Source organism: Perna viridis, chromosome 10 (genome assembly GCF_037379345.1).
Source record: "Perna viridis isolate PV_CMFRI_1.1 ecotype Kerala chromosome 10, ASM3737934v1, whole genome shotgun sequence".
In the NCBI taxonomy this organism is placed as follows: Eukaryota; Metazoa; Mollusca; class Bivalvia; order Mytilida; family Mytilidae; genus Perna; species Perna viridis.
Window position 1 is genome coordinate 29,055,974 of NC_142454.1, and position 12,414 is coordinate 29,068,387.

The 12,414-nt window shown below is 36.2% G+C and overlaps 1 protein-coding gene and 1 pseudogene across 2 annotated transcripts in view; one reads left to right on the top strand and one right to left on the bottom strand.

Moving 5' to 3' along the window:
- LOC148605274 (uncharacterized) overlaps positions 1-12,414 on the top strand; it is a 70,843-nt gene that overhangs the window by 20,082 nt on the left and 38,347 nt on the right. The gene's annotated exons all lie outside the window — the stretch shown is intronic.
- Positions 10,830-12,369, bottom strand: LOC148605275 (uncharacterized; annotated as a pseudogene).

Here is a 12,414-nt window from a genome sequence, read left to right on the forward strand (position 1 = left end):
TCATTATGTATATGTCTTGAAAAATGGCGATTTCAGGGAATTGTTGGCAAAACACCGATTCACATTTCGTGAAAATGTCCCAAAAATAAAATAAAAAAAATTAATAAAAATATCGTCGCCTCGTGGTTGCGACACCAAAATATTGTTCACCTGGCCAGCCTTTCACAAAAAATATAAGTTGAACGTAAGACATAAGATGGTCGTAGGTCAAATCGTAATTTTTTTTCCGTTTCACAAAACATCGTAAACGTAAATTTTGATCGTAAACTTACGAGTGGTCACAAGCTGGTATAAGTTAATCGTAGACGCACGAACGAAGGTAAAATGGCTGCGTTCATGGTGGTGAGAGATGAGGGTGAGCGTTTGAGACGGGAGAGAACGTTTCGGGAGCAATCAACAGCACTTAATGAATTAAATGACAGAGAGTTGATCGAGAGGTACCGGTTTCCTCGGCACGGAATTCTGCAGATCACAGCTTTGGTGAAGGAAGACGTGGAAAGAACTGCAAGGTCGCATGCAATTCCTGCATTTATTCAGGTACAACACATGTTCAGTGTTTGTTTATGTACACACAAAAGTACACAACGTATAGCTAATAACCGAAAGCGATTCAAAACGTTTCATACTTTTACTGTTTCGTACCTTTCTTATATCTGGTCGAGATAAGCCAGCAAAACAAGAACAGCATAAAATTTTATTGAAAACCAGCATATTAATCTATTCATGCTCTGTGCATTTTTTGTGGGGGTAATAGAGAGGAGAATACTCACGGGAAGGAGGGGTGCTACTCTATTATTTCCATTACTCCGGGTTGCTCAATTTCTAAAGTTTTATGTTTGTTATTTCAATTCTTTTCTTGGGTGTGTGTGTGTGTGTTTTCCCTATGTAGTCTTTATCCTTGGGATGTATTCCTTTCGCTCTAATCTTAATTCTTTTAATTGATTACTTTTTATGACTCGAGTGCCCATTTGTGAAAATTTACATGTAATCCGTACCCATCTATGGATGTAGCAAACCGTTTCATATTCATATAAGGCCCGTGCAGGTCCGGGTGTTAAAAGAATAGGCCTGCAGCAGCGCTAAGCTTGTCGTATAAGACGACTAAATGGTGCTCAGAAACCTAGCCGGGGGCTATGCGCTCTGCCCACAGAGCAACTGGGATGTGTGCCCCAGGTGGTTGAATGGGGTACCCTTGGCGTGTTACATGCTGGGGTTGTCAGGCTATAATACGGAAAACCTGACCGCAAACCATAGTGGTGCACCGTGTTGGGAAAGATGCCACGTTCCTTGCACGTTAAAGAACCCTGCTGTGGTATTCGATAGGAGTAGGAACCTTTGCGCTCCGCCACAGGAGGCTAAATTGCCCGACCTTACCCACCCCCCTTTTTCCAGTGGCAATCAAAATTTGTCGACCCTATTTGTCCTTGTGTCCCATCCTTGTTTTTCATTTCATGTTCATTTTATCATCCATTTCATGTTCCTCGTCTGAATATAGCTGAAATATTGCTGCTCGGACGTTAAACTCCAACAAACAAACAAAAAAACATATTCACAATGTTGAAGTAAATCTAATACAGAAGGAAACGGAACTGGGTGCAAGCTTTCAAACAAAAATACAGAAAACCGTTCTCATGTGGGTAAATGACACAAATAAAAAGTATGTGTCACGCATCAATTATGAGTGGATAATCACCAGGTTCATGTAAGAGTTCGAGTTTCAGGTCGATTCCGATTTTCAGAGAATGAAAAAAAAAAACATGATATTAAAAAAAGTCTAATATAACTATCATGATAGAGAAAATTACACTCAGCCTAAAAACAACTTTATTCTAATTTAGTCCGATATTCTCCGAAAATCTTCTATATTATTTCGTAAGGTCATGACAACTCTGAGGTTTCTGGCAAAAGGGGACTTTTTTGTCAGAAACGGCCGATCTACGGCATCTCTAAAGCTTCAGTCAGCAGGTGTGTGGAAGATGTGACCAAATCAATTTGTCAGAGACTCCAAAACATCCAATGTGCCAGCCGACAGAGCATCCTTAGAGTGAAGGAGGGATTTTTCAAAAAGTGGTGGAATTCCAAATGTTGTTGGATCTGTGGATGGGACATTGATTCCAATTTAGCACCCACATAAAGATGAGCCTGTTTACCTATGCAGAAAACAGTATCCTGCTATAAATGTTCAAGCTGTTGTGTCACATGATTTAAGGTATTTTATTTATGTTTTTACATATGTTGTATAGTGTAAAAATGTGTTCATATACATGTAATTTTTTCTTAAGTTTGACAAAATTTGCTAAATTATGCTAAATTTGCGTGCACATGTATATGAATCATATCTTAAAACTGTCGTGGTAGCCCATTGAAAGCCACCTGATGTGTACCCGTGGCAGGGACGAAACAGTTATTGGAATAAAACAATCATGTGATTTCCGGGGGTAGCTTAATGGATGTTTTTCTTTGAGCCATTTTTTCGCGCAACAATTTGAAAACATTTTCCCCAAAACAAATACGTTCAAGGCTAAACAAAACCCTGAAAGTAAAACACATCACTGCATGGAAACAAATTATTTTTACCAAAATTGGAAATAAACTTCTCTATAAACACCTGTATAGAATTTCAGCATATCCAAAAAATACATAATACATGTAGTGTTATTCTTAGAAAAATAGATAGATATTTTATTTTTAATACAGCTTGACATATATAAACATGTCATCACATTCATACATAGTCATGACACTAAATATATCTATGTATTTTACCAACCAGCCTGTAGAGGCTTATGATGCTGTATCATTTTATTACAGTGTAACATATAAATTTGAGATTTTTTCTAACTTTCAATTTTGAGGCTAAAATTATTCATTCTGTCTATACACAAATGTGTTTTGTTCTAAATCGAATATAACTAAGAGTTTTGAAAAGTTGTTAATATATGTAATACTTCATAAGACAGTTTTTCGTTCATTTCAGTTGTCACCAAGTCAACAAAGTTTTCATGTATATTATCAACCTCATCTTGACAATTTTGAAAATTACGAGTGTAAGATGTATATCAAATAATATTGTTAAATAAGACACTTCGCTTTCTTGTTTCAGATTTACCAGTGTATTTGTTAAGTGGCCAGGATCCACAAGTGATTACTTCATTTTAATTCTAGCATACCCCAATATATGGAAACACTAGACAATAGTTGGCTTCTTGGCAATTCGGGTTATCCCCTAAAGAAATGGCTTATGACCTCAAAATTGAGGACAACTACTGTTCAAGAGTCACGGTACAATGCGGCACATTGCAAGACCAGAAATCCTGTTGAGAGATGCTTTGGTGTGATTAAGTCAAGTTTTAGGTAATGATGGAAAAGAAAAAAAAACGGATATAATGAAACGTAACAAATGCACCAGTGTATAACCTATTAATATAAAATACTTTCAGAGATCACAAAAGGTCTACAACAAGTGCAAATACGCCTTTTATTAAACTCTGAAAGGCCTCAAAACCAAAACAAACAAACAAATAAATAATCATGGTAATAGAACGATGACTATCCTTCAAAATTAAATTAAAAAGTAATTTAACGACAAAGACACATTAATGCGCCAGTCAATTAGAAGGCAGCAGTGACTGCTAAACGTTACAGACTATATTATATATCTTTTACTTTGCCTCAAGATCTTCAGTCGAAGCGCTTAGTGTTTACAACCATCGAACTATAACAAACATGCACTATACTGTAACATCAGTAAATTCCAAGGTTATCTGGTTTGGGAAAATTAAAAATTGTGATCGGATAGGATTGCAAGTTTCATTGTTAACAATGATCAAAAACTATGTTCCAAATAACAAATTAAATAAATAATCAATAATAAAGTACATAAATGTTGAATGCAGTTTTTTTTACTTGTAGGTGCCTCCATAAAACTGGCGGCCACCTACATTATCAGCCGCCCAAGTGAGTAAAAATCATAACTTCAACAATGAATCTACATACCAAATGCATATATGAAAGAATGCCACTTATGATATCAGTGTTAATTAAGGATGACATTTCCCAGCAAATAGATACTGAAATACAAGCTCACAGTAATGCCCAAACAATCAGACAGTCCTTGATTAAAAGATTTTGAATGAAAAAATTGCCCCTAGTTTGGAGTTAGACGTCTTATCTGAATGAAATATGATATAACACTATTATTTTGCATAACATAGGCACTAAAATGAAAAATGTCACACAAAAAGGTTTTTCCATGGACGTTATTATATCATCGTTGACAGAAAAGCCAAAACGTTGGACTCTTCCTTGTCACGGTGGTTCAAACATTTGTTGATTAACTTTATTTGCAAGTCTGTTTTTATTAGTTCTCTATCAAGCAAAATACACTGTCTATCATAAACGTCCTCTGCTGTCTTCTTCTTTGGAATTGGTTAGCTGTCCCTAGGAAAGAGAAGAGCGAAATAAAATTGATTCCTGCTAAAGAGCAATAATTATTGTACATGTTCATGCTAACAAAAAATTTTGATGTTCTGTCCATCTACTTTAACAACAAAGCAAACACGCGGGGTGATATGCCGGTCCCTTACGATCAGTACATGATATATGATATAACATTGGTTCCCTTGATTACTCAATATTGAAGTTACCGAAGTTTTCAGATCGGACCCATAAGTTAAACTAGCAATGTAAAATAGCCTGTAAGTATTACCCTGAAGTATCCTTCTCGTGAATTTTTTCCAGCTGCTTATCCCATATTTTTTCCTGGATAGTCATGCCTGTGGTAGGGCCTATATAAAAGAAAAAGGAAATATACAAGTGCTCAATAACAAAAACTACAACCTGTGAATGTTGCTTAATAAACAGTTACACCCGCTCCTAAACATGTTTGTTCCATATCTGATATAATACACCAAGTTAACGTTGCTCATGTGAAATTTCAGAAAGCTATGGCAAGCCAAAGTGGACAAAAATGAATTACAAATTCATTTCCTGATATTACAAATTCAATTTAAAAGTGTGATATTTTGTAATATTACTAAACCAGGAATTTTTTTAACCTTTGAAAGGGAACCTGTCTAAGAGAGGTAACTCTGATGTAAAACCCGGCTAGAAAGGAGTCGTCACCCATGGTAGGGAACCTATCTAGGAGAGATAACTCTGATACAAACGCATGTGAGGGACTTGCTGACCACCACATTAAAATAAAGCTGAAGCTAGAGGGCCAACCCCCCACTAGTGGATACAAATGGTTACAAAAACGATTACAGTAAAAGTCATTCCTCGGACTCGTCAACGACTAGAGAAAGAGGACCAAACCAAACATCGAGGACAGCAAATGACGCGAAAGCTGATGAAGTTGTTCTCACCAAAACAACCAACAACCATAGGTACTTGGAATGTTAGAACAATGTATCAAAGTGGCAAAAGCTTGCAAATTGCGAACGAAATGGATAGATACAATATCGAAATTCTAGGATTCAGCGAAGTAAGATGGAATACAGCTGGAATGACAACACTATCTTCAGGTCATACGGTCATATTCTCAGGAAATCCAAATGAAGACGACATACATGACAAAGGCGTGGGATTCATGCTTACAAAGAAAGCCAAGAAATCGCTTTTGGAGTGGAATCCAATATCTGCAAGAGTGATATCAGCTAGATTTGACACTCGATTCCAGAAAACAACATTTATACAGGTGTATGCACCAACAAACACCGCAGACGAAGATGATAAAAATGACTTCTACAACTTATTACAATCAGTTGTTGATGCCGTTCCTAAAAGAGACATCCTTATCATCTTAGGAGATCTGCATGCCAAAGTAGGTGATGACAGAGGAGGTAGAGATAGGGAGATAGGACCACATGGAATAGGGCAAATGAATGAGAACGGAGAGATGTTTGCTGACTTTTGCGCTATAAACAGTCTAGTAATTGGCGGTACTTGGTTTCCACATAAATCTTGTCATAAAACCACCTGGATTTCACCATCTGGAGACACTGAAAACCAAATAGACTACATAACAATAAGCCGTCGATGGAGATCTTCATTACAAGATGTACAAACAAAACGTGGAGCAGACGCAGCATCAGATCACCACCTTGTAATTGGACAAATTAAACTCAAGCTTTTAATAACAAAGAAAAGAGAGACTACAAAAAGGAAGTTTAATGTTGAGAAGTTTAAAGATCAGAAAGTGAAAGAAAACTTCCAAATTACACTCAGGAACAGATTTAGTACTTTATTAGATCTTGACAACGAAGAAATGAACAATGATATTGATGACATCTGGAACTCAACAAAGACAGCCATTCTGGAAGCATGCGAAGAAACAGTTGGTTTCATTCAAGTGAAAAGAAAGAAATGGATGTCAGATCAAACATGGGATACAATATCTGAAAGAAGGGAAATAAAAGAAAAGTTGATGAGTGCCAAAACCAGACAGCAAAAGAAAAACCTGCAAGACCTTTACAGCGCAAAAGACAGAGAAGTAAAGGAAAGCTGTAAAAGAGATAAAAGAAATCATGCTGAAAAGTTAGCAGTAGAAGCTGAAAACGCCTGCTTAAAAGGAAACATCAAAACATTGTATAACATCACAAGACAACTCAGTGGAAAGATCTCTCAAAATGAAAATGTACCAGTCAAAGATAAAAACAACAATACCCTCACAAAGCTAGAAGATCAGCTTGACAGATGGAAAGAACACTTTAGTGAGGTATTGAACAGACCACCACCAACAAATCCACCAATACTTGAAGAAGGTCCAACACTTAACATAGAGACTGACAAAATTACCGAAAATGAAGTAAGAAAAGCCCTAAAACATCTTAAGAATGGGAAAGCAGCGGGAATCGATGGCATACCACCAGAAGCCCTCAAGTCCATGAATGACACTACCATTCAATATCTTCTTGGGCTATTAAACCAGATATGGGAAAAAGAAAAAATTTCAAAAGACTGGCAAAAGGGACTCTTGGTAAAACTACCTAAAAAGGGGGACAAATCCAATTACAACAACTGGAGAGGAATAACTCTTTTGTCCATTCCTAGTAAAATCCTATGCAGTATAATCTTACAAAGAATGAAAGAAGAGATTGATAGCAAGCTGAGAGATGAACAAGCTGAATTTAGACAAGAACGATCATGTGTCGATCAGATTGCAACACTCAGAATAATTATTGAGCAAACGATCGAATGGCAGTCATCCCTATATCTAAACTTTATTGACTTCCAGAAAGCATTTGACAGCATAGATCATCAGGTCTTGTGGAACATTCTTGGACACTATGGGATTCCTCCTAAGATTATTTCCATGATTAAGTTACTGTATGAAGAATTCTCTTGTCAGGTCATACATGCTGGTACATTGACGGATCCTTTCCCTGTAACAACTGGCGTAAGGCAAGGATGCATTCTCTCTCCCCTTCTCTTTTTCATAGTCATCGACTGGATAGCAACAATAGCTTACAACGACCCTCATGGTATACAATGGACACTAACATCTCGTCTAGAAGACCTCGAATTTGCAGACGACATATGCACACTATCGCATCGTCTTCAAGATTCCCAACACCAGGTCAACCATCTCGAAGAAACAGCTAAAAGAACAGGATTGTATATCAACACAGCCAAAACCAAAGCCATGAGAATCCAACATAACCAGATGGATCCAATATTGGTAAATAACCAACAGATAGAGAATGTAGATAAATTTACGTACCTTGGAAGTGTCATGAGTACAACTGGAGGCACTGACGAAGATGTACAAGCCAGAAAGATGAAAGCATTACAGGCTTTTTCCATTCTAAAGCCAGTATGGAAAAGTAGAACACTGAGAACGACTACTAAGATCAAAATTTTTAACAGCAATGTTAAGTCTGTCCTGTTATATGGTTGCGAGACCTGGAGAGAAACAGAAAACACCATGAAATCTATACAAGTCTTTGTTAACAAGTGCCTAAGAAATATACTGAATATCAGATGGCCAGAAAAAATAACAAACAAGAAACTCTGGCAAAGAACAAAACAACAACCAATAGAAAACACCATTCGAACCCGAAAATGGAAATGGATTGGTCATACTTTAAGGAAGAACAATAAAAACACTACAAAGCAAGCTTTAGATTGGAATCCCCAAGGGCAAAGAAAAAGAGGAAGACCAAAGAACACCTGGAGGAGGGGTTTGAACTCTGAACTGAAGAGAGTAGGACTAACGTGGAAGAATTGTAACACCATCGCCCAAAACCGAAGCGAATGGAGAGAAACTGTAGTCGCCCTATGTCCACCCATGGACGAAATGGAATAAATCAATCAATCAGGAATTTGTAATATTATAAAATGAATTTATAATATTAAAATATATTTTCTAATATTAAAAAAATCATTTTGTAATATCAAAAACGTATTCAGTATTACAAAATATTTATTCTTGTCCACTTTGGCTTGCCATATAAAGCTATGATATTACATTAAATCCAACCTATATGCAACTCTTTTATTTCTATATTACTTTGATCGCCAATTTTTAAGTACCACTATGGATCAGAACACTTTGACTAGCTTCAGGCAAACTTGAACCAGGTACCTCTACACTGCTTTGGCTAAGGGTATCTGAGGTTGTTTCAGCTGTAATTGCACTTTCAGAGTATAAAGTGAAACATGTTATTTCATATAGCAGACGTAATTCTAGTATGCAAAAATTTTAGTATAACCTTCCAGTAAAATTCATGTAAATAGACAGAATGGGAAACAATACATTTATTGTGATGTTAGTTTATTTCATGTTATAGAAAACTAAAAACAATGAAGATTGCGCACTTGTTGTTGAATCTGTTTCCATGAGTTACTCACTACATGTAGGTCCTAATCAGATGCAATAACCGATGAACCCAGTATCAACACCACCCTCAATTCCTTGAACATTTGGTGAAGGAATTGTATCTTTAACATGTAAAATACAAGTTACCAGTTTTATTTAAATATGAAACATAAAAAAATATTGTGCGTAATGAATGAAATATTCATAGAATAGTTAAGAATTGTGCATGTATAACCAAGCATTTCATTGCTTGTCATATTGTGAATTTGGACTTTAATACATTTCATTTCAATTTTCGGACATTTTAAAGGTGTCGATGTGCATTCAGGTTTAGTCTCTATTAGGTAGGATTGGTCCCTTAGACGCCGTTAACTTTTCATCAATGTTTGACTTTAATTTTTAGATTTCTCTAAATTCCAAGGAGAATATGATACATTTACCATTAACTCCCAGTCTTTAAGTTCCTCAGAAGGAGTTCTCCCACCAGTCTGTTGCAAATGATTCCTCTTAGAAACTTCCTTCGTTTTTACTGCCGATTTTAGGTCCTGCCATTTCTTTTTTACTTCAGTTGCAGTCCTCCCCGCTCGGCTGACAGAATTAACTCTTTAATGGAAAATATTGGTTTTTAATATGATCTGGAATTATATGTTAATAAGATAAAAATGGAAATCAATTGAAATATCCCTATCCATGTATGGTCATTTAATAAATCGGGATATGAATATATTTGTTCGAATAATGTCAGTCGAGTACCGTGTTAATACTCAGAAGCGGATTCATGATATTTTACGACTATTGGATTCCAGACGATCAATTGCAAATTTTGGCATAATTTTGCACATGATAAACAAATATTTTTAAACAAAAGCCCCCCCCCCCCCCGGAATTTTCTCCATGGATCCGCCACTGATTCAAACTAGTATTATTTGTTTTGTTTAATAAGAACGAAATTTAAAGTTAACAGAAATCATAATTACTTGAAAAATGCAAACAGTTCATGTTAAAATATGTTTTTTCTTAAACTCATAAAAACCTAGTTTGATGTTTGTTTAAATAAACGTTGAAATATTCGACAACCCATGTCTACATGTAGGTAATGCATAATTTAGTTTGTCTATTGTTACACCCTTATTGCAAACATTTGCGACGACAGGTGTAATCCCGCAAGTGCCCCTACACACGTTTGTAAACACGTTTATATTGATGACGTCAGATTAGCGGAAACATTCTTACACATGTGAACCAAGACTCTTTTGAGTTAGGATTCCGGGAAGGCTTCTTAGTTCACAAGAAGAGTTTTCTATTGTAGACTTGTTTGGATAACACTATTAATCGAAGCCTTTCCGCATTTTCAGTGTTTTTATTCAACGTTTTATTATTCTCCCGGTCCGTGTTCAACGTCAGTCAACACTGCTATATTTAAAATAGGATATGCTAATCAAGGAAAACAAATTCTGCTAAGGTAAAGAGAATAATTTTTTTCACAAAATTGTACACTATAGATACTAGGTTATCATACATGTTTACGGTGAAGATGTTATAAATTATGATGTTCATACTTTAAAAATGTTTGGTCTTAGTTGATAAAACAATGATACTTTTTTAAAAAATACAAGGAACATACTTTTGAGTAATATTTTCCCATCTTTGTTTTGTTTTCTCATTTGTTACTGTATTTGAGAATTTTGACCTTAAAAATGCGATATGAGGTGATATTTCCTCTACTAAAGTAGTCACTTCCAGTGACGTCCAATTTGGCTTCCTTGTGGATGTCATTTCTACTTAAAGCATGTTGTGTCAATCAAGAAGCGATCGATAATTAACGATACTAATAATTAGCAGACGAACCGGAAATGAATTTTAATTAAGAGCTTTTTATACCTTCAAGAAAAAGAAGTGTGTTTATGATTACGTTTACGAGTGGTTTTGTGAAACACAAGTAAATGTAACCTTACGGCGTTCGTAGGTGTACTCGTAAACGTAAAGCGTACGATTTTTTGTGAAACGCTGACACATTGTTACGACACTTCACACTATAGATCTGAATCACTAGGACTATGGGTTACGGACTTGCGGGGAAATGACAAGTTACATATATAGTATGCCTACTTTTGAAGCCAGTGTCACTCAATGCTTGAATCGCTGTTGCACGGAGACAATGAGGTGTGTACATTACACTACAGTATGTATTTTTCGACACATCTGGCTTGAATCTACTGAATTGGTAAAATTTTACAAGTTTGTGTACCATAGATGTAAATTTTGCGGAGATTTTGACGACAACGCATCTTTGTTGATGTGGTTGAAAAATGAAGTTGCATCCGGATATGTTTTCGAAATCAACAATTTCAATAAAGCAACTGTGCAGCGATCACCTTCACACGGATACAATGTACATTCGCTTTTCATTTATAGTGTCTTCAGAGTCTAGTCCGTCTTGCCAATGTTTCTGTTTATTTCCTGTGACAAGCAGGCATATTCACGATTGTGTTTATAAAAGTGGAATTTAAACAAGTTTAACTGGAGTTGTTCGTGAAATTCAATTCCATGGGTGACAAAATGCATGGTAATATTATACAAAACACGGAATCTAAAGATAATTGGCTCTACCTCAGATGAGTATAGTAAAGAATTCATTGTAATAATCTGTTTATGTTTGGTAGGACGAGAGAGGCCCTTTTCGAGGTTCTTTTCAATTATCCGTCAAGGTTTCATTTGCCTTTCATTATTCGTTATCGCGAACGATAGCAATATCCCTTTCTAAATTATGGATGTGTCGGTTTTTTGCGGTTCCAATGTTTTTTTCAGTGAGTTTTTTTGCCGTTCTTTGGACTGGGCAGCTGACATTTCCTTGCATCTTCTTTCGGAAAATTTTGGGATGCCTCGACGTAAAATTTAGCCAACACTTTGTTCAATTCTTCTGTTGAAACAGTTTCGAAATCCATAACCTGGTCCTGGTCCCAGGTTCAAATCCTGGTCTGAATTAATATATTTTCCTCACTTATGGCAAAATTATAAATATGGTTTCCCAAGTTTGGATAAGTTTGTATTTACCTGTGACTCCCCACTTTGTGTTTTGTTTTGTAGATTTAGCCTGTCGACTGTCTTGAAGTTCTTATAGCTCTTGTTTTCATTTTAAGGTGCAGAAACTGTAGGTTTTCAGTTTCAGTCGGCTTGGGTGCTAACGGAATCTGCGGTGCCGGTGGAGACAGTGTCTCTGGCTGGGGTGCAAAGAGAATCTACGGTGGGGCCTTCGTCTCTACTTGTGTTGCCAATTCAGGATTTTCTGAAGCAATGTCGCGAATGTTTACCTCTACCACCTAAATATTTTGAATGTCATCTTTGAAGAGGCATCCTAATAAATCTTCTTCAGTGTATGTGTCCCCTGTCTCCATTTCAAGCAAATTTTCACCCCACCTATGTCGAAATCTGGCACCTTTCCAATCTTTGTTTTACTAGTACTAAAGAAGATGATAGGAAGTCGAGAGGGTCGGGGTTATAGGTCAGGGGCTTTGTACGATGGGGTATTATCTTTAAATGATTGGAAAGCAACACATTATCGTACAAATCTTTGTTTTTAAAGTTTAATCGTA